Raw genomic sequence first — 23,720 nt, forward strand, 5'->3', positions numbered from 1 at the left:
CTTTCATTTTATCAATAATTTCCTCTATTTTCCTTAGCTCCTATTTGTTAATCTTTATAAAACACTTGATTTGAATAATTAATTCATTTACTATTAATCTTTATTTTGTAAGTTTAAAACTATGAGAATTATACTGTGTGAACTGTGGATATAGCTCATAGATTCTATAGCTTACTGTTTTCATTTTCATTATTGTATGAACATCACACAAGCAAAGTTTTATTTTATTTTTGAACTATGGGTTGTTTAACATAAAGCTGTAATGAATTGTTATCAAAGATATTTGTTACATTTTGTTGCTTTGATTTTATATTTCAACACGGCTCTATTGGGGTTTTAATTTAAAGATCTCAAATACACAAACCAAACTCTGTTTGCACCATTAGTGAATTTTAGATAGCTACTCACATATCTTGAAAATGTAAAATTTCTCTTCTATAAAATAAAAGTAATACCTCATTGGTATTCCCTGTGGACCTTCTTTAAAACTAATTGTCCTTAGATAGCCCTCCCTATCTCCCGATCTACCGCCTGTGCTTAATTTTCTCCACAGCACTTTTCACTATTGAAAAAGATGATATATATATATATAACTTAAATTTTGTCAGATGCCTCAAAATGTTGGTATTTTATGAGGATTGCATTAATTATATAGATAAAATTTTAAAGATTTAGAATCTTTGAAACCTGAATTATACACAGTAGATACTCAATATATGTTTGTGTGTATATACATACAAATGTATGTATTCATATAATGAGTAAACTGAGATTATATGAGAAACAGACAGAAACCTTTTGTGAAAGAATAACATGCTGCTCAGATATGAAAAAGTCTATTGGTAGACAAGCTGGCCTTTATTTGCTCATCTTACATAGCATTTCGTAAAGAAATATTGCTCGATATATGTTGGATTCCTTCCTACCAAAGTGATAGAGTTGTCCTCCAGTGATTCCCATTTCTTAAACAGAGAGGTTTAAGTCCATGTTCTCCTTATAGGGGACTCAAAAAGAGATAAACAGAATTTTTTTAAAGGGGCAGTTCACCTGACTAGTCAAGTTTTATTTTGACTTTAAGAGAGAGTCTTGGCCAGGCGCGGTAGCTCACGCCTGTAACCCCAGCACTTTGGGAGGCCGAGGCGGGGGGATCACGAGGTCAGGAGATAGAGACCATCCTGGCTAACACGGTGAAACCCCATCTCTACTAAACAAAATACAAAAAATTATCTGGGCATGGTGGCGGGCGCCTATAGTCCCAGCTACTCGGGAGGCTGAGACAGGAGAATGGCGTGAACCCGGGAGGCGGAGCTTGCAGTGAGGCGAGATCGCGCCACTGCACAACAGAGACTTAAAAAAAACAAAAAAGAGTCTTACAGAGTCTGATAAATATGAGCATAAGTTAATCACTGAACCAATCAAATCAATCAGATCAAGTTCCATTACCTGGTCATTTCACTTAAGAGATTAGATAGTTAATGAGATGATTAAATTTTATAGTGACTGAAATAAGAATATCTACATATATTTAATGGGAGTTTGCTCTCAATTATTATTAATGTCATTGTTTATGTGAACTCAAGCTAAAATTCTGTTAAAGAGAAATTCACTCGATTTGATTTAAAATAATGAAAACAAGGCATTTATGTGTTTGTAAATACTCTGAATTGAAATAAATAGAGCTATGAATAATTTTGAAAAGCTACTCAGAAAGGTCTTCAAAGAAAGGTTTCTTAATCCAGGCCCTCAAGTTTTGTCAGCTCCTCAAAAGGTGGTCAGATTTTGTGGTGTTGATTCATAACAGCCAAACTCAGAAACCAGCTTTGATAACAGAAAGAACTATGTTCATGTTGGTTTGGAATTAACCATCTCAAAAACACAATGGGTGCATGTAAGACATTCACAACCATGACGTTCAGTAACATCATGTTTCTTCTGGGGTTAAGACAAAGCAGGTAAGCAAGTACTAGAATAAGGACATCAAAGGCAAGGCAAAATGTGGGAATACATCTAGGCTGAAAACTAAATGTGTGCATACCTTTGTGACCTAGATAAAAATAGACATGTTCATTTAAAAAGATATTGTCCCACCAAGATGCTTACCAGGGTCAGCATTATGAAATTACTCTCCAAACAGAACAAGAGTGAAATATCACAGTATACAAACGTGTTAATATTTTTACTTTTAAGAAAAAAGAACTTATTTTTCATCTGAAGTGTAGTTGAAAATTATGCATCATTATTGTTCAATAACTACTAAAAGAACAGAGCAGCAATTCTTTTGAATTTCAAAGCTTCAAAGTAACATATCTTCCTAACATCAACAGAGATACTTACTTACTCATCACCAGACTGTGTCCTCATTCTAAAATATTGCCTTTGTAAGCCCAAGAGGTCCCCAAGGAGAGTATCAATGGTTATTGACTTCAAACCACTGACACAACAAATGACATTCATCTGTTAAGAAGGACAGGTTGAGAGACTGGCACAAGGTCAGTTTATCTTCAAAACTTACATATGTACCTTTTGCTGTCAATTCACTTCCTTTTACCCCAAGATACTGATGATTAGCAGCCTTGCTCATAAATTCTCAATAATAATTGGGAAGCTAAATTATTTTCCAATTTGTGTCATTTTAAGAAGTCTTGTTGATGTTGCTGACTTTTCAGAAAATAGTATGTATTTTCTGCCAAAAATAGAAAAGTATTGTTCCTAGATATTTAAACTTAGCTGTATTATCCAAGTTTAAATAACCCTTATCATTCTTTGAAGGACAGAAATGGCTAATAAATAGGGATATGCTAATCACACAATGTTGCATTAAAATGGAAATTATTTTAGTTTATCTTCACAAGACTAATTTTAAAATTATTTTAATGAATTCCAGGAGGATAAAAGAATAGAGCTCTCTCTGCAGTCTATATTAACTCTTCCTAGTAACTTGGATTTGTTTAAAGCTATTCTTCTACATAGCAACAGTTGCCTGAAATCTAGGTGTTTTGGACAAAAAAATAAAGATTACTGAATATAGTTTGTTGAATTCATCATTAAATTCAAGATCTATCTTTCTTCTTTTAAGAATAAACATCTCTTTGACATGTTATGTCATGAATCCATGTTCCCTAAAGTGAAATGTTTGATTGAAGAAATCATCTGAAAATTTTAGGATACAAGACTACTAGCTCCTTGAGGGCAGTAATTTTGTCTTAATTGCCTTTTAGTTCAGAGTCTAGCATAGTTCCTGGCGTACACCCAATAAATACTTGTAGAGTGAATGAATCAAAATAATATTCTTTTTGTCGAATATTTTTGATGTAGTTAATAATATTAGCCAACAGTTATTATTTCTTACATGCCAAGCACTGTGACCACATAACATACTAATTATTTCAATCCTAATAACATATCCCATTACATCTAGGCTATTATTATCCTCAGATGAGGATGTTTACAGATAAGGAATCTGAAACACAGAGGAGTTAAGTAACTTACCCAAGACACACAACTACCACAGAGTAGGGACACAATTCAAACTTGACAAACTAGCTCCAGCCCTCCCACCTAATCATGACACTCTCCTACCTCTCTGAATTGACAAGTATCAAAATTGAGACAAATTCCAAGTATAAGCATACCACAAAGATATTACAGGTTTACTTTCAGACCACAGCAATAAAACAAATATCACAATAAAAGTGAGTCACACAAACTTTTGTTTTCCCAGTGCGTAAAAAAGTTATGTTTAAACTACTATGTAGTAGTTTATTAAGTGTGCAATAGCATTGTGCATAAAAAAATGGACATAACAATTTAAAATACTGTATTGCTAAAAAATACTAACAGTCATCTGAGCCTTCAGTGAATCATTTTGCTGATAGAGGGTCTTGACTCTTCCTTTCATGAAAGATATCTTTGTAGCATGTGATGCTGTTTGATAGCATTCTACCCATAGAACTTCTTTCAAAATTTGAGTCAATTCTCCCAAACCCTGCTGCTGATTTATCAATTACATTTATGTACTATTCTGAATCATGTGTTGTCATTTTAACAATGTTCACAACGTATTCACCAGTAGATTCCATCTCAAGAAATCACTTTCTTTGCTCATCCATGAGGAGCAACTGCTCATTGATTAAAGTTCAATCATAAGTTTGCAAAACTTCAGTCACATCTACAGGCTCCACTTCTAATTCTAGTTATCTTACTATTTCCACCACATCTTCAGTTACTTCCTCCACTGAAATTTTGAAATCCTCAAAGTCATCCATGAGTGTTGGAATCAATTTCTTCCAACCTACTGTTAATGTTGATATTTTGATCTCCTCCCATGAATCACAAATGTTCTTCATGGCATATAGAATGGTGAATACTTTTTAGAATGTTTTCAATTTACCTTACTAAGATTCATCAGATGAATCACTATATAAAGCAGCTACAGCCTTTCAAAATGTATTTCTTAAATAATAAGACTCAAAAGTCAAAATGACTCCTTGATCCATGGGCTACAAAATGCGTGGTGTTTAGCAGACATGAAAACATTGTTATTATCCTTGTACATCTCTATCAGAGCTCTTGAGTGACTTGGTGCATTGCCAATGATCAATAATACTTTGAAAGGAATCCTTTTTTTCTGAGCAGATCTCAACAGTGGCTGTAAAATATTCAGTAAGCCATGCTGTAAACCTATGTGCTGTCATCTAGGGGTTTTTGTTCCACTTACAGAGCACAGGCAGAGTAGATTTAGCAAAATTCTTAAGGACTCTAGAATTTTTAAAATGGTAAATGAGCACAGGCTTCAACTTAACGTCACCAGCTGCATTATCCCCTAACAAGAGAGTTGGCCTATCCTCTGAAACTTTAAAGCAAGATATTGATTTCTCCTCTCTAAATAGGAAAGTTATAGATGGCATCTTCTTCCAATAGAAAGCTGTTTTATCTACATGGAAAATCTGTTGTTTAGATTTTACACTGATGAAGCTACACAGCTAGCTTCATAATGATCTTAGCTAGATCCTCTGGATAACTTGTTGCAGCTTCTACATTAGTAGTTGCTACCTCACTTGGCACTTTTATGTTATGGAGATGGCTTATTTCCTTAAACCTCATGAACCAACCTCTACTAGCATCAAACTTTTCTTCTGTAGATTCCTCACCTTTCTCAGCCTTCATAGAATTAAAGAGAGTTAGGACCTTGCTCTGGATTAGACTTCAGCTTAAAGAAATATGGGTGACTTGATCTTCTATCCAGACCACCAAAACTCTCCATTCAATCAAAAATAGTTACTCTGAAATTAAAATTTTAATATTGTTAAAAATGTATTTACTAAGTTAATTGTCACTTTTGTTATAAAAATAATTTAATTATTTTGCATAGCATAATTGTTTATAAATACCACTTTTTCAAGGCCAAAAAAAGCAGAATAAATTGTAGGATTGAGGGGTTAAAATACACTGAAATATCTACCTGTAAAAAGGAAAATAAGAGGTTTTGACTTTAAATACCTGAATTCAGTCTATTAATTCACTTAATATACAGACAACTAAAATTAAGATACATTAAGGTAGTAAGTACAATGGAGAAAATGGTTCCTTCTGCTTGCAGAGATCATGGTTGACAGTAAAGGGAAGTCACTGAGGTGGGGTTAAGTGGCTGCACTAGATTCCTACTCTCATCCCTGTCCAGGCTTCTGGTCATACTGATTGATTTACATGAGGTGAAGGGTACCTGCAAAAAGGTAGCTTTTAGTGTACTAGAGCCTGAAAAAGAGATGGAAAATGCAAGGGATCTTAGCCACCTTAACCTCAACCAGCTCTAAGGAAAGCACTTGAGCCAAATGTAAGCAGGGACCTTCTTCCCACTTCTGTGATGAATACACAATGATCTGGAGCATTGAGGACCCTATGGATACCCGCTGGATTGGCAGATTTTTAAAACTGTGTGCTAGCATTCAAGTCGGGGGGTGGGGCTTAAAAAAAGAGAAGCAGCAGCAGAAGATGCGGTGGATAATAACAGTGAGTAATCTTTATGGGGCTCTTAACATAGGTCAGATACTTTCCAAGTACTCCAAATGCATTAACTCACTTAACCCTAAAACAGTCACCACTTTCCAGTTAACAAGCTGAAGTTTAGAGAAGTTAAGCAAATAGTCCAAGGTCATGTACCCTAAATGGTGGCACCAGGATTCAAACACAGGTAGTTTAAGTCCAGGGCTTATGCTCTCAAAAACAGAGCTAATTCTCTCTCTCATGGGAGAATGGAATCCACTGGGGGGTATGGGCTTTTTGAACCCACATAAAAATACTCTGTAGGAATTCCCAAGTATACTTTCAGAGGTAGAGGAATGGCAGACATAGGGAGATTTTCTGGGAAGCTGGTTTCCTGCTTGAGCAGATGGGACAATGTGTCAGCCTGATTTAAGTATAATTAGTAATGAGAACTCATTTTTTCCACAGGTTGATAAGGCCTGGGGATACTGAAACATACGTATTTTATATTTGGGGAGAAGGGCATATAGACATTAGCTAGGATTAGTCAATGCTGTTATACATGCACAAGATTTCAGTAGTGAAGTAGCAAGATAGCTAGAAAACTGTACAATATGATTCACTTAGACTAAGGATCTGGCTCAAAATACAAGAGATAAAGTGCTTATTCAGTAAAGCATTTGTACAAACATAATGAGAAAATCTAATGTAGAATGCACAGTGAAATTCAGTTAGCTACAGACATGAAAGGAAATAAAGATAGTTCTCTGTAAGTCTGACCAGACTGTGCTAAAAAATTTCATCTGTAAATAATTTTTCACTTGGTATCCACATCCCTTAGATAAAATGTTAAAAATGGCGATTGGATATTGGGTCAGTCTCAGCCCATCTACAGAAATCTATAAAGTACCTTACATACAATTTCAGGAGTACTTTGAAGCTCTCTGCCATGTACAACAATCCTTTTCCATCTTAAATCATTTTTTTGAAGCAAGGCAGAACTTAAGTGTAAATAAGTAAAATACCTCTGTGAGAAAATGCAATTGATAGTCCAACTCAGTAGTGCCAAGAACACATTCTTATTCCCATCATTCAAGCAGTAAATATGAAGATTCTCATGCTCAGAGCTGAGGGTAGATAAACTGGTTGGGCAATGACTAAAGAAAAAGTGAGTTATTTTGTGTTAAAGAGAAGAAAACAGCCTGCTTAGCCAAGTTCCACAGTCAAAATTCTAGATTACTGTAATCAGAATATAGAGTTGTAGAGAGGCAGATTTTAAATGGCAGAGCATGAGCACCTGGATCAAACTGGCCTGAAGCCTTTCTATTCTGTAACAGTAAATTAAATATCCAATTTTGTTTATCACTTTTTCAGAGTCATTTCGTTTGCAGTTGAAAAACTCCCAACTACTACAATAGGCTCTCTCAGAATGTTAAGAAACTGGGTAGGAACTTGGATGATAGAATGAAGAACAGGGGCAGTGTTTGGGAGACAGGGCAGTATAAAGAGTGACCAGCTTCCACATGGCACTTGGAGACTGGTAAGAGGAACAACAGATGCTAGGAACAGCCACACTCAGTGGCACAAGCATCTCCTTGTCATACAAACCTCACTTTTCCCTTTTCTTTTAACCATTGGGGTCCCCCGGGAAAAACTGGCCTTGGAAGAAGAAGGAAGTGACAATGAGACTAGTTCAAGAATCGTTATGCTATAGGGAGGAATAATGGAGTTTCTCCAAACAGTGGGACAAGGTTTTGTGGAAGGTTGTGGCAGCCTTTGTGCAGCACAACAAGAAGAAAGTGAATGAAGGGTGGTAAGAAAAGATCACCTTGCAGTTACATTCTTCGCAGATGTTTTATTACAGGGATGTATGGAAATCGATTGTTTGTAATTCAGACACTAAAGGGAAAATGTACCTATGTAAAATACTATTAGATGGCCATGTTACAAAAAAGATGAAAGTGAAGCTTTTCACTCAAGATGACTTACATTTCTAGAAAAGATAAAAAGATCTCCAGATCTGATTTTCAGAGACTTTAATTTGGTAATCATGTTTTGTGTCACTGGCACAGCCCAACAGTCCTCAGAAAGCATTTGAGCTTCATAGAGGAGAGTCCTTAGTTTCCAAAACTCAAGAAAGCAAATAGAGACTTAGTCATGGGTTTATTACAATCCAACAGTAAGTCATTAACTACAAGCCTGGAAGAGTGGATGCTGGCAACAAAATTAATTAAATTTGCAGCACTAAGAACAGTCCTATAACAATTATTTGGGAAGCATATTTCAACTGCAACAAAGCATCCTAGGAATCGGCAGGGCAGTTGCTCTATAATGTAGTCTTTAGGAATATCCAGCAAAGACCAGAAGTTTAAGGAAAGATGGAAAATTCTCAAGGAATTCTAATAATGCACCAAGATAAAATTATTACTTAGAGAAAAATGAGAAAGGAGTAATCTGAACAATCAGACGAGGCTTCACGTTAAAACAACCCACGAAGGAATTTCCCAAATCCAAAGAAAGAGTGAAATACCAAGAGAAGAACCTATAAACATTTTTTAAATGCATAAAGAGGAATAGGGAAGAAAACAATAAAAACACTAATTGCCAGAATTAAATTTACCAAATTTTCCAAGTTTACTGCATTTACTCATAGGGCTTATCAATTTAAATAACGAACAGGTGAACTCTCTAAAAGAAAATGATGTTTATTTGGGAATGGGCTTTGCACTGGGAATATATGTGCCATATATAATAAATTATGTGCCTATTTTAGAAAGACAAAGTTTTTTAAAAAAATTGAGAGGGATTACATAATTGTTTTAAGATTAATTATCCTTGGCTGCCAGGATCAGTAACAAGGGTGGCATCAGTCTGAGGTTGGACAGGCAGTTACTGGGCAGTTGTCCTCAAAGAAGTGTATTTTTGTGTAAGGTTGTGGTGGCCTTTGTGCAAGGCTGTGGTTTTGCAGTCTTTGGTGAGAGTTTCTTGATTAGGCATTCATGCATGAGAACCATTTCTTCAAGGCCTTTCCCAGCTCTCTTTGTCTGAGTTTTTAACCCAAGTGACTCCATTTTGATTCTGACAACTTACAATTTTTACAGATTTTACATTTCTAGTAAGAATGGGACCCTTCTGCAATTACAAATTAAATCTCATCAATATGGAAATGTTGCAGCATTTTTACAACAGAACATGAGATATGCCTAAAGAAGAAAAGCCCATGTCCCTCTGTGTTTTCAAGTGCTAATTTGATTTGGGAAACTTTTACGTACTTAATAATTACCCCTCTCTCCTTGTTAATTTGTTCCCTACCCCACCAGCACCTCCCAACAGAGGAGTAAAATGAATTTCCTTAGCACTATGTTTAGAATTGTTAACACCTCCTATCAAGTCTACTGTCCTTCATAACGAGAACAGCTAGAGGAAGGCATAACTTTAGTACTTTTGAGGTGATAGGGAAGATTCCCTGGCTTAAAAAGTAAATAATATTTTATTAAATTTCAGGTATAGTTTTGGATTAAATCAAACCCAATTGCTAAGCTTATTATACACACAACTAAAATATCAGGAAGAGGGCAAAAATACTTATTAATTAATTATCTGGAAAGAAATAAGAAAAATGAGCTCAGGATCACATAGCTCCTAATTCCAAAGACTGTATTAACCACCTTAGCAGCAATTATCAAAATATTTAAAAACTAGTATAGCAAAGCACTGATTAATCAAATAGTCACAGAGTCTGGCGAGGCCTCCTAATACACCATGTATTAACCATTAGTTTGCAGGATTTTGAGGAAGTCTGGGGTAGTTCAAGGAGCCAGTCTAGTGGAAGGAGCCAGGGTGGTCAAGGGGTAGGTGGGGCATTGGGAGGCCCAGATTGCTATTTTTGTATGTTAACCCTACACTATACTGGATGGTTTTTATCTCAAAGTCTCTCATTTATGCTCAGAAATCTATACAGCCTGTGTATTTTTAATCTATATTTGAGTAATCAAAATTCTCCATGGTTTTTCTCCCTGTAGACAAAGGAGCTCACCTGACAGCTACAAATTACTGACTTTCAGCTCCAATCAGTTTTCATCCAGCTGCCTTAGACATTAAGGATAAAAAGTCCTGACAGTGGCTTGAAACATCCCTAAAAAGTTAAAGATTCACAGTGATATTCTCCTACTGCTTTAGAAAATGGGTACTGAGGTACATGAAGGTTGAAACAAGTATCATTTCCACCTGGCCCTCACAATCTCTTCTGGGGAAGAGCAGGCCTGCATATGCCTGCACTGTGCCCATGGATGATTGGATCAGGAATGGACATCTGACTGCATGATTAGCCAATCTGATTCTGCCTTCTAATTGCTTGGAGCCTAGTTTCAGCTCATGGATCACTTGAACTAGAAGAACATGTATAGCCAAGGTTGGGGAGCCAAGGCAGTCTGGAAAGAAAGGGAGGAAAGGAGAAGGTGAGGGAGGAAGAAAAGCCCAGAAAAAAAAGGGTAAACATAAAAGAGCACATCTCTAAAAAGTAAAATTCTTAGTGGCTGTCCCTTTCTTGCCTTTAAATTTTATTAAATGTCATTTTTCCCCTCGTGCTAGCTTTAGTAGCTATCTCTTTCCTGCAAGCTAATGATCTTTTTACTAATATGCAGCCCAACAGAGGAATTCTTTAAGTCCTAGAGAAAGCACTTTATGTTGAATTCACTCTTCTTCCCTCTCTGAACCATACCAAAGACATGCCAGGTGAAAAGGTACCATAGGCAAGAGGGGCCTTATGTCTTCAGCTTGAACTCTGCAGGATCATGCTACTAATAAGTGGTGAGACTATGGAAGTCTTGCCTTAAAACTTTAAAAAGAGAGTATATATATTTCTATATCCCAGCAAGGAACATGAGAAGCAAGTTAAGAAAACAATTTCACTCACAATAGCATCAAAAAATAAAATACCCTGGCTTCCAGAATGGCATTCTGAGGCGCTTGAGGAACACCTCCCCTGAAAAACATATATTAAGCAGGCCAGAGTTAACAAAGACAGTCACTCAGACTCTGTGGAGGTTGATCAATGGGCTTATAACAAATTGAGAGGGATTTATTCAATAAAATGTTTGTAAACTTGGTAAGAACACTGGGAGGTACAGCATTTGAGCTAGGGACTGTACCTGACCCCATATAACTGCCTTGAGAAGAATTATTTCAGTGGGTTCGGCAACCAAGGGACATTCTTATCTCTTCCAGCTTCCTAGCATAGAAGAGCTATTCTGTGTGGTTTGGGTAGCTGCTGAATTTTGGCAGATCCCATTTTCCACACTCCCTACTGTGGAAGGCCTATATTGAGTAGGTAGTGGCAGCCAGATGGCATCTGTCACCCCAATCCCAATTCCCATTACACAGGGAGTATCCAAGTGGGCCAGCTGGTGAAGAGTACAGACTCAATTTCCTGAACAGATCAGCATTGTAAAAGAACTGCTCCAGTGGGCTTGACAGCCAAAGGGTTGCTCCCATCTCCCCTAGATTCCTCAGCTGGAAGACCCATTCCAGGTAGATTTGGCAGTCAGTGAATATTGGTGGAACCCATCCTTTTTAGGTCTGAGCTACTGAAGATCCATATTGGGCAGTGGTAGTAGTTGGGTGGCAGCACCAGTCCCCTTGCCTCCTCATATATACACATAGACACAGTTCCTGCTTTATAGGGAGGATGCTGGTGGGAAAGCAATAAAGAATAAGTTTCTTATCTCCACCACCACCCCACCCCAGCTGGTGCTCCATAGTTTAGTTGTTCTGCCCAGGGAAGAGTCAGAGCAAGCCTTAAAAATTGGCAACACTCTTCCCCTGACAAACAGCCAGACTTACATTGGATCAAACTGCGTGCAGTGCCCAAGGGTATTGTCAAAAATAATAATCATATAGCAATTAGTGGAGGTGCCCGCCACCATGCCCAGCTAGTTTTTTGTATCTTTAGTAGAGACGGAGTTTCACCATGTTAGCCAGGATGGTCTCAATTTCCTGACCCCGTGATCCACCAGCCTCGACCTCCCAAAGTGCTAGGACTACAGGCGTGAGCCACCCTATAGCAGTGCAAGAACAGACTAATTCACTCTTCATTCTTCTTCCAGCTTTTAAAAATAAAATTATATAAAATAATAAGCATAATAATGTAGGGTTGGGTTTCTAGCATATATAAACATAATATGCAAAATAGTAATAATATGCAGAAAAGAATGAGAGGGAATGAGATATACAGAAGAAAATCTTTTGTATCTCACTTGAATTGAGTAGTATAAACCTGAAGTCAATTCTGATAAGATGTATATTGAAAGTCCTAGAATAAGCACTAAGAAAATAACTCAAAAAATGTCAAATATTAGTTTCTCATTGATGCTTTAACAAATTGCCACAAACTTAATTGCTTAAAACAAGACAAATTTATGATCTTACAGTTTTGGAGGTCATAAATCTGAAGAGGTTTCAATGGGTAAAATCAAGAAGTAAACAGAATTGTGTTCCCCTTGGAGGCTCTAGCAGGAAGATCTGTTTTCTTGCCTTTTCTAGCTTTCAGAGACTACACTCCCCTTTCAAGCCAGCAAATGCAGCATTCTAACATCTCACTCGCCGTATGTTTTTTTTTTTTACTTTCCTGCCTCCCTCTTTCCCTTATAATTAGCCTTGTGATTACATTGGACTGACTCAGATAAGACAGGGTAGTCTCCCCATCTCAAAATTCTTTTTTTTTTTTTTTTTTTTTTTTTTTTTTTGAGACGGAGTCTCGCTGTGTCTCCCAGGTTGGAGTGCAGTGGCGCGATCTCGGCTCACTGCAAGCTCCGCCTCCCAGGTTCATGCCATTCTCCTGCCTCAGCCTCCCAAGTAGCTGGAACTACAGGCGCCCGCCAACACGCCCGGCTAATTTTTTGTATTTTTAGTAGAAACGGGGTTTCACCATGTTAGCCAAGATGGTCTCGATCTCCTGACCTCGTGATCCGCCCGTCTCGGCCTCCCAAAGTGCTAGGATTACAGGCGTGAGCCACCGCGCCCAGCCTCAAAATTCTTAATCACACATGCAAAGCCCCTTTTGCCATGCTAGGTAATATATTCACAGGTTCTGGGCATTCAGACATGGGCATCATTTGTGGATCATTATTTTGCCTACCATGGTTAAAATATCGTTAAAGGAATTGAAATGTTACACTAGAAAATATACAGCTAATGCAAAAGAAGATAGTAAAGAATAAAGAAACTAAAATGATAAACATATAGACAGCAAAAACAAAAATGGCAGACATAAATAAAACCATAACAATAACATTAAATTTGAAAGAATTAATCCTATCAAAACAACAAATTATTAGACATAATTTTTTAAAAATTCAACCATGTATTGTCCACAGCAAACATATTTTAGATTCAAAAATACAAGTAAATTGAAAGCAAAATGATGGGAAAGATATGCCATGTCAATAGCAACCAAAAGAGAGCAGGAATAGCTATGCTAATATCAGACAAATTAGAGTTTTGAAAAAATGTTAATAAAAAATGTCATAATAAAAAAGGATCAATCCATCAGGAAGACATAACAATCATAAACATATATACACCTAACAACAGAGCCTCAGATACATGAAGCAAACCTGAACAGAATGTAAAAAAATATATAAGTTTCAACAATCATAATAGGAGACCTTACTTTCAATAATGGATAGAGCAACTATTCAGAAGATCAGCAAGGAAATATAGAACTTCAACAGCTCTTTAAAGCAACTAGACATAGTAGACATCCACCCAAAAGCCATAAAATTCATGTTTCTTAAGCACACATGGAACATTCTCCAAGACTGATCATATGCTAGGTCATAAAGCAAATCTCCATAAATTTAAAAGAATTGCAATTACACAAACTATGTTATTTGACAACAACAGAATAAAGTTATAAATCAATAACAAGAAAAGATGTGAAATTCAAAATTACATAGAAATAAAATAACAAATGCCTAAATAACTAATGGATCACAGAAAAAAAATCACAAGGGAAATTAGTTAAGTTTTGAAATGAATTAAAATGAAACACAATATACCAAACTTATGAAATGCAGCAAAAGCAATTCTCAGACAGAAATTTATGGCTATAAACACCAATACTGTATTACAAAAAGAAGAAAGACTTCAATTAATAATCTAAACTTCCACCTTAAGTAACTTGAAAAAGAAGAACCAACTAAACCCAAAGCAATAGAAAAAAAGGAAATAACAAACAAATAAATAAAACAGAGAATAGAAAAACAATACAGAACAATCAATGAAACAAAAAGTTAGATCTTTGAAAAGGTCAGCAAAATTGAAAAACCTTTACCTAAACTGACTAATGAGAGAGAGAGAATGCATATTACTAAAGTCAGAAGTGAAAGAAAGATGTCATTTTTGATCTCATGGAAATAAAAAGGATTAAAAAGGAGTACTATAAACTGTACAACAAGAAATTTGATAACTTAGATGAGATAGACAAATTTCTGAAATAACAGAAACTACCAAAATTAACTCAGGATAAAAAAGAAAATCTGAATAGACCAATAACAAATTAAGAGATTAAATTTGTAATTTAAAACTTTACCACAATGAAAATCTCAGGCCCATAATGTTTCACTGGTGAACCCTTGCAGATACATAAAGAGGAATTAAAACAGATACTTCATAAACTCTTCCAAAAAATAGAAAAGGAAGGAACAATTTTCAACTCATCATATGAGGACACAATTACCAAAACAAAAGACATTAAAATAAAAGAAAACCACAAACTAATAACCATTATGAAAATAAAAGCAAAACTTTTCAGCAAATTACTAGCAAATTAAATTTAGAAACATATAGAAAGGATTATCCACCATAACCAAGAGGGATTTATCCCAAGGATATAAGATTGATTCAAAATCAAAACATCAATCTATGTAACACAACATACCAATAGAATAAAACACAAAAACCATATAATCTTCTCCATAAATGCAGGAAAATCCTTGTTAAAACCCAACATACCTTCATTTAAAAAGAAAACCATTTAAAAAAACAGAAGGAAACTTCCTTAACCTGGTAAAGAACATCTATAAAATACCTACAGCTAGCACCATGCTTAATGGTGAAAGACAAAGCTTTCTCCTTATAATCAAGAACAAGACAAATCTGTTCACTCTCTTGCCATTTCTATCTAACATTATACTGTAAGTCATACTCAGGGAAATTGGGTCAGAATAATACATAAAATTGGAAAGGAAGAAGTGAAATTATCTTTTTTGTAGATGACATGATCTTCTACATAGAAAATTAAAAGAAGTCCACAAAACATTACGTTAGCTGTTTAAAAATCTATCCAGGCCTGCAGCAACTCGATTCTTGCCTCCTCAGAAGAAAGAATTATGCTGAGGGGCATAAGGCAGGGTGAGAGACCAAGGTGAGTTTTAGAGCAGGAGTGAAAGTCTATTAAAAAGTTTTAGAACAGGAACGAAAAGAAGTAAAGTACACTTGGAAAGGGGCCAAGCGAGTAACTCGAGATCGAGCCAAGTGTGCTGTTTGGCCCTTGACTTAAGGTTTTTATACACTGCATTTCTTCTCCCTTGATTTTTCCTTAGGCAGGCTGTCTACATGCACAGTGGCTTGCCAAAACTAAGGAGGGGCCACATGCGCAGGTGTCTACTGAAGTTGTGCACATGTTCATTTGAGACATTTTTCCCTTACCAGTCAAGTGTTTCCAGAGGAAGGTCATATACCAGTTAAACTCTGCCATTTTGCTTCTCGGTGTGCATGCTCAAGCCTGCTTGCTCAATTCCTGAAATCTTATCAGGAAGCAGCCATCACCAGCTTCAGGTGTTTTCTATTATTGGAAGCGTGCTTCCCCTGGTGCCAGCTGCAAACAATTTTTTTTTTAGTGAGTCAGTTTAACAAGCACCTAACGAACACCTGATGGCCACCTGACATTCCTGGTTGGTGGGGGTGGGCTTCTCCCGCCCTGCTCATATCTGCCTAGCTACCTTCTCCAACAATTATAATTAATAAATTGGTTGAGCAAGTTTATAGGGTACACAATCAATGTACAAACACAACTGTATTTCCATATACTAGCAACAATCTAATAATTATATTATAAATCAATTACATTTACAATAACTTCAAAGAGAATAAAATATTTAGAAATACATTTAATAAAAAAAGAATAATGTTTGTACACTGAAAAGTACAAAATATCATAGAAAGAATTTGAAGACCTAAATAAATGGGAAAACATCCAATGTTCATAGATTGGAAGACAATGTTAACATGACAATACTCCCCCAAATAGTTAAATGCAATCTCAGTCAAAATCTCAGCTGCTTTTTTTTTCTTTTTTTGTAAAAATTGACAAGCTAATCCTAATATTCATGTCTAATTGCAAGGAACCCAGAATAACCAAAACAATCTTGAAAATGAAGAAATTTAAGAATTCACACATCCTGAATTCAACATCTGCTACAAAGCTATTGGAATCAAGATAATGTGGCACTGACTTGAGGACAGGCATATAGATCAAAGAAATGAAATTGGGAGTCCAGAAATTAATGCTTACATTTATATTCAACTGATTTTCTAGAAAGATGCCAAGATGATTCAAATAGGCATGGAAGATATTTTTGGAGCAACGAAATTATTCTAAGATTCTGGGGATGATTGCACAACTCTCTAAGAAATCGTTCAATTGTACACTTAAAAAGGGTGAATATTTCAGTATGCAAATTGTACCTTAATAAAGGTGTTTAGGAATCAATGGATTAACTTCAAATGTATGCTTTATAGATAGATGAGGCATAAAGTCACTCATGAATTTTTAACGGTAGAGAAAAAAGGGATAGTTAGACATTTCAGACTTTCAGTGGTTAAAATCCTATACTCAAATGTGTGTCTCATTTCACAGATTGAGAAAATGAGGAAAATTGGGAGAGTTTCTTGTGCTCTGACCAGTTCTGATGAGCTTTTGGTCAGTGCCAGCTTTGTCTGAGACAGAAAGCCAAGAAAGCAAAAATCACTCAAGTCACTGTGGGAAGCAAAACGTAAAGATTAGAAACAGGCATGTTGGGTTTGTTTCAGATCAGCACACATTTGGATGCTTTTAATACTGAACATTTATTAAATGCAAGCAGCTCACTGAGCCAGAGAGAATTTGGAGCTATTTGTGGCCTCTAGCTCCTTGGTCTGAAAAATTGGAGTGAATATCAGAGTTCATTCTACTCCAGGCTTAAGACCTTCTCTGAATTTATGAAATTGGAAACATATATTCGAATCATTTGACACAATTATTCATCTATAACATGGATGTAAGTGTTTTTAGTATCTTTTCCCTTGAAGTTGAGTAGTGTAAAAGTAAAGCCCTGCATGTTCTAGAAAGATTCATCTTTTTAATGAATTAAGTACATTTTGTATTTGTTTTTGATTACCTTATCTCTAGTCCCACTAGCTCTGAGCCTTGTATAACGGTAGCAGTATCATGTTACCAGAACCTGAAATCACACTTCCCTGGGATGTTCTGATGGCAGAGAGTGCAAAGAAATGACTTCTCTGGAATCGTTCCAGGACAGCATGCTGTCAGGGCAATTTGAGGATAATATGCACAGTCCAGTGAAGGTTGCATAATTGCCCATGTGCTATTTTTAACTCATTCTCTCGAGTTACACCATTGGCACAGATAAGCCATTACAATGTGCTCAGATACCTATTAAAAGTGATTAAATAAGTGGCATGGACTTAGTGGCATATAGTCGTATCTTAAGTTTGACAGGTGAGAGCTGCTTATAGCATTTTTCCCTATAGTGCTATTTATTTATTCTCATATCACCCCCATTATTTGGAGAGGTAACAAAAGAAGGAGTTGAGAGGGAAATCAACTCACTTGAATCATTGCTAGGTGCTGAGGTCAACACAAGGCAAGTGACTAACTAGGTTTATAAAAATTCACTCTGATAAAAATGAAAGCACCTTTATTTCCACTCTAAACAAGTCACTGAGATAAGCTTCTCTGACACCTACAAAAGGCATGGTAATATTTATTTTCTTCAGAGACTTTTCTCCTATGGCTATTAAAACAGAGCTCCACTTAAAAATCAATATACAGTTCACTATCTGAGGGATAAATTGTCAATGGCACAAAACTGCAAATGAGCCAGATTGTTAATATGCTGCACTCCTGTGCTCCCAGCATCTCTAATGTCCTCGTTCCAAGTTCCCCTCATCCCTAAGACCTCTTCTCCTCCTACTTCATCTTCTCCCTTGAAGTTGGGGGAGTTTCAGACATGAGCCAAGTGGACAAGCCCATTTTTTTTAAGCATGCATGCATCTCCAATTTCCCTGAAATACCTCCTAGGTCTGGGTAGCTGTGAAGGAAAGAGGTAGTGAAATGCCCCAACGATGATCGAAGGAAAAGGCTAAAAGTGTCACTGAGAGGCCCAAAGATCTCTGTCATGACCTACAGTGTGCTTTATAATTCCATAATGGGTCTTCAAATTGAGGATCAACTTGAGTGATCAATTCCAGCATAACAACCTGATCCAAGCTTCTCTTCACTCAGCTTTTAACCAGATTATGTGAGACTCTTTAAAGAACAATTTTTAAACTACATAGAACATATTAAGCCACCTAAAGTTGTGAGAACTGGGATATCCTTGCAACATTGTATTTCTGACTAAAATAAGCCTCCTTAAAGTATGTGGTATTCTAGCAAAGGCTAATATAAATCCCTGGCACTACTCAAGGGCTAATGGATCCTGACTCCAACTCCAGCCTCACAGCATGGAGTTCCCTATGCACTCTCTTGGCTCTTTTTTGATGCAAAAGCATGAAGTTACTAAAAGAAAGCCAGGACATCTTAGTGCTGTCCTGGCTGCCTGTAGATCTGTATTGAGGACCTAGCATGATTAGCTCAGCCCCCAGTGATATAAGTCAAGTATGTCTAAATACTCTGACTCACATATTTAGATTCTTAAGAAAGAAATCCCTACAATGTCTGCAAAAACAGTAAATGGAAAAGTATAAGCTCTAAAGTCACTCCTGGAGTCAGTCCTTACTTTCTGATTTGTAAACTGTGCGATCTTGGGCAATCATGTAACATTTCAGCACATTAGTCTGCCATGATATAAAGTTGTGCTAATAACAATAATCTCCTTCAGAGAGTTATTTGATGATTAAATCAGACAATGTATGTAAAGTACTTATGCCAGAGCCTGACACATAACAATTTCTTAATAAATATTTGCATGTATTTGTATGAGCATGAGTATTGTATCATTTGTAATACTTGGTGATGCTTTAAAGCATGAGATTCAAGAGTCTAAAGATCAATAGCTCCTCAGAGGAGTCTTTTGTCCATCTCAAATAAAGTCCTGTCTGCACAATTGGGAGATAAATCCAATAGGGTAGCCATGCAATCTGGACCATGATTGGTCCCTATCTGAAAACAGCTTCTATTCTGCAGCTCTCATTAGCCAGATTCTTACAGCCTTCCTGGGAGATGTCTTAAAATGTGGTTGCAGTTCACCCAGAATATTTCAAATTGACTGAAGTTGCATTGAAAGTGGTGCTTCTAGGCCAGGCACAATGGCTCATGCCTATAATTCCAGCATTTTGGGAGGCCAAGGTGGGTGGATCACCTGAGGTCAGGAGTTCGAGACCAGCCTGGCCAACATTGTAAAACCCCGTCTCTACCAAAAATATAAAAGTTAGCTGGGCGTGGTGGAAGGCACCTGTAATCCCAGCTACTTGGAAGGCTGAGGGAGGAGAATTGCTTGAACCCGGGAGGCAGAGGTTGCAGTGAGCCGAGATGCTGCCATTGCACTCCAGCCTGGGCAACAGAGCGAGACTCTGTCTCAAAAAAAAAAAAAAGAAAGAAAGAAAGTGGTGCTTCTATAAACAGGTGAAACTTGCATTTTATATGAATATTTGCATACATGTATACATATTTGCACAATAAAATTTAATCTCTATGAAGAAAAGAATGTTCTGCCTGTCTTGTTCAACATTATATACCCTTGCATCCAGAAAGAAAAGTGTCTAGTGTACAATGGACATTCAATAAATATTTATTAATTAAATGAATACTCACTCATAGATGTTTTGTTCAACTAATATTTTAATACCTACTAAGTACCAAGCCCTTCCATATTTCTGGTAAACAAGACTGATACAATCCCTGCATTAACGAAAATTATAGTTTAGAGGAGGAAAAGCATTAATTAGATAATCATATGGAGAATTTCAAAATTATAATATTTTTAGTAAAAACAAGAAATATATGGCTCCATTAGAATAAAAAGTATTCCATCTAGCAGGCAGTCAAATATTTATTCACTGCCTATGATGTGCCAGGCAGTGCTCTAGGCCCAGGAAACAGCAGTAAAGTAGACAAAGAGTGTCCCTGTGCTCAGTGAGTTCACCTTCCTTTGGGGATAGAAAAAGAGTATGCATTCTCCTCCCCAAAATATATAAAATAAAGTCCTGATGAGTACATTGAGGAAGACACAACAAAGCAGCGATTCTCAAATTGAGCATGTGTCATCATCACCTGAAGCACTGATTAAAGCAGAGATTGTTTTAATTCAGAGTTCTTGATTCAATAGGTCTAAGGTGGGGCCTGAGTATTTTCATTTTTAGCAAGTTCCCTAGTACTGCTAATAATGCTGGTTTAGGGCTACAAAAGTCACAGCAATAATGATCCAAGCAAGGTATGTATCACATGTACCACCTCATGCATTTATCATTTCTTTGTGGTAAGAACATCAATAAAAATTGTATAAAAGAAATCACATAATATCAAAATAATTTAATGACTCATCAGCTATAATCTTGATTATTCATAAATTGTGATGAAATAAAAATATTGGAAACAAAAAAGAATCAGAGCAATAGAGTAATATGGTGGCAGGTCATGAGTGGCAGGTCATGGGTGGCAGGTCATGGCCTCTCTGAACAGGTAATATTTCACCTGAGGCCTGGATAGTGAAAGGAGTTAATCATCAAAGCTCTGAGGGGAGAGCATTTCATGCTGAGGAAACAATGATTGCAAAGGCCTTGATGTGAGAATGAATTAATTTGTCATGAGTTCATTTGTATTTCCTGGAGAAATCCAGCAGTGGATGCAGGGCAGACTGGAAGGAGATCAAGATGGAGAGCAAAGCAAGGGCCAGGCCATGCAAGACCTTGCCAGCCATGTTGAAGATTTTGATCTTCATTCTAAAAGCATTGGGAAGCCAGTGACAGGTATTAAGTAGAGATAAGATGGGATTAGATTTACATTTTGAAAAGAGTTCTCAGGCTAGAGAATGGAGAAGGATTGGAGATGGAAAAGGGGCCAGTGTGAAATGGTAGAATAGTTAAGAGGCTAAAGTCTTAGAATAGGTGGGATAAGATAGTGAGTTAAATTAGTATGATGGTCCTGGAAGTGAAGAGGATATCAAGTGATGTTTAGGAGATAAATGTCAAAGTACTTGATTAAAAGTTGGACCTGGGTAAGAGGTGGATAAGGAATAAGGTAATGTTATGTGTAATTTCCATATTTCTGGATTCCATAACCTAAAGGATGGTGGCACCATTCACTGAAGCAGGAGAGATTAGATTAGAAGAGGACTAAATTTTGTAGAGTTTTTTGAAGGGAGAATTATTGTTTGTGTATGTGACTTTGCTTTAGTTTTGCTTTTTTGTCTGTTTGTTTGTTTGTTTTGAGGAGATAAGGGATGAGAAGATGGGCTCTCGTGACTTTACTTTGGGATATTTTTAATCAGAAGTGCCCTTGCTGAGACATGCAAGTACGGAAGTTAGTTAACTTCTTACTTGTAACTTGAGTTACAAGTAGCTCAGTAGAAAAAGGTCTAAATTGGAGATCAAAATGCATTTAATCCTTTTTCTTTTCAGTTGGTCATTGAGTCCACAAGATTGAATGAGATCATTTACAGAAAGTGGGAAGAAGCCCTCAGATTGAACATGGAAAAACAACATTTAGTGGAGAGAAAGAAAAGAACAAACTGTCAAAGGAGATATAGAACAAAAAGGAAAACCAAGTATTTTTTGCACAATGGAAGGCAAGAGGAGAGAGTATTTTAATAAAGAGGGAGTGATCAATTTGTATTCCTACTGAGAAACCAAGTAAGATCAACACTGAAAAATGTACATTAAGTGATTTATATGAATATGTTTTATACACAAAAAGAAAACAAGTAATTATTTTAAACTCAAATTAACAAATCACATAACATAAAATTTTTAAAAAGCAACAAATAGTCTTTCTAAATCCTAGATTGCAATCTACTTTTTGTCACCTGCATAGTACCTAAAGGGTTCCCCACGGAGTAACTATTCAATAAATATGCACTGCCTTGAATTAAAAGTGTGTAACAGCTTAAGTCTTAACAAACCTATGACTCCTTTTCTATCCTTCACTATGCGTATACATTCTAAGTTGATGAACAAAATCACAGTATTTAATTGCTACATTATTGTTCACTTTGGTATTTTACAAAAGTCAACCACGCTTTATTTAACTCTTTCAAAAATCATCTATGTCTCTCTGCTTCCTCTTTCTTCTCCTCGTCATTTCCTCTCCTTTCTCTTTTTTCTCCTTCTAGTCTTTTATTATAATCATTCTCTGCCTTATGGAGCAACCTCATCACATTGATTCTATTTGCTTTTTCAATGGTAGGAGCACTGATCGTTCTCTATCTTTCCCAGCTGATTCCAGTTGCTCCATTCAGGCCATCACTAAGGAAATTACTCCTCATTCATTATGATTTATCATACTGATATAGTTTTAAGTTCAAGTTATTTTAAAATCATATATGCTAAATCAATATATGACATAAACTGGTAACAATTTTCTCCACAGCGCCCAGAGGACACTAGTGTATCCCCATGTCTGTGAGTAGCACATCCTTCAGATGTTGAAGTGGTCTCTGCACACTTCTCTCCACTGCTCCTTTGCATGGCATTTGAAACCCACACTATCTCTCCTGTCCCCTCCACCCCCCTTAATTACTTTCTTAGTGCATTATGTATCAAATTAGTCATCTTTGTTGGCGTGTATATGTCTTCTTTTGAGACATGTCTGTTCATGTTATTTGCCCAGTTTTAATGATGTTTTTTGTTTGTTGATTTGTTTAAGTTTCTTACAGATTCTGGATATTAGACCTTTGTTGGATGCATAGTTTGTGAATACTTCCTTCTATATTGTAGGTTGTTTACTCTGTTGACAGTTTCTCTTGCTGTGCAGAAGCACTTTGGTTTAATTGGGTCCCACTTAATCAATTTTTGTTTTGTTGCAATCGCTTTTGAGGACTTAGCCATAAATTATTTGCCAAGGCCAAAATTGAGACGGGTATTTTTTAGGTCTTCTCCCAGGATTTTTATGTTTTGAAGACTTACATTTAAGTCTTTAAACCATCTTGAGTTAATTTTTGTATACAGTCATGGGTAGGGGTCCAGTTTCATTCTTCTCCATATGGATACCCAGTTATCCCAGCAATGTCTTTTCCCCATTACTTATTTTAGTTGAGTCTGTCAAAAATTAAGTGGTTGTAGGCATACCGCTTTATTTCTGGGATCTCTATTCTGTTTCATTGGTTATGTTCCTGTTTTTGTATGAGTACCCTGCTGTTTGTGTTATTGTAGCCTTGTAGTACAGTTTGAAGTTGGGTTACGTGATGCCTCCAGCTTTGTTCTTTCTGCTTAGGATTGTTTTGGCTATGGGGCTCTCTTTT

Source organism: Pan troglodytes, chromosome 12, assembly GCF_028858775.2.
Source record: "Pan troglodytes isolate AG18354 chromosome 12, NHGRI_mPanTro3-v2.0_pri, whole genome shotgun sequence".
In the NCBI taxonomy this organism is placed as follows: Eukaryota; Metazoa; Chordata; class Mammalia; order Primates; family Hominidae; genus Pan; species Pan troglodytes.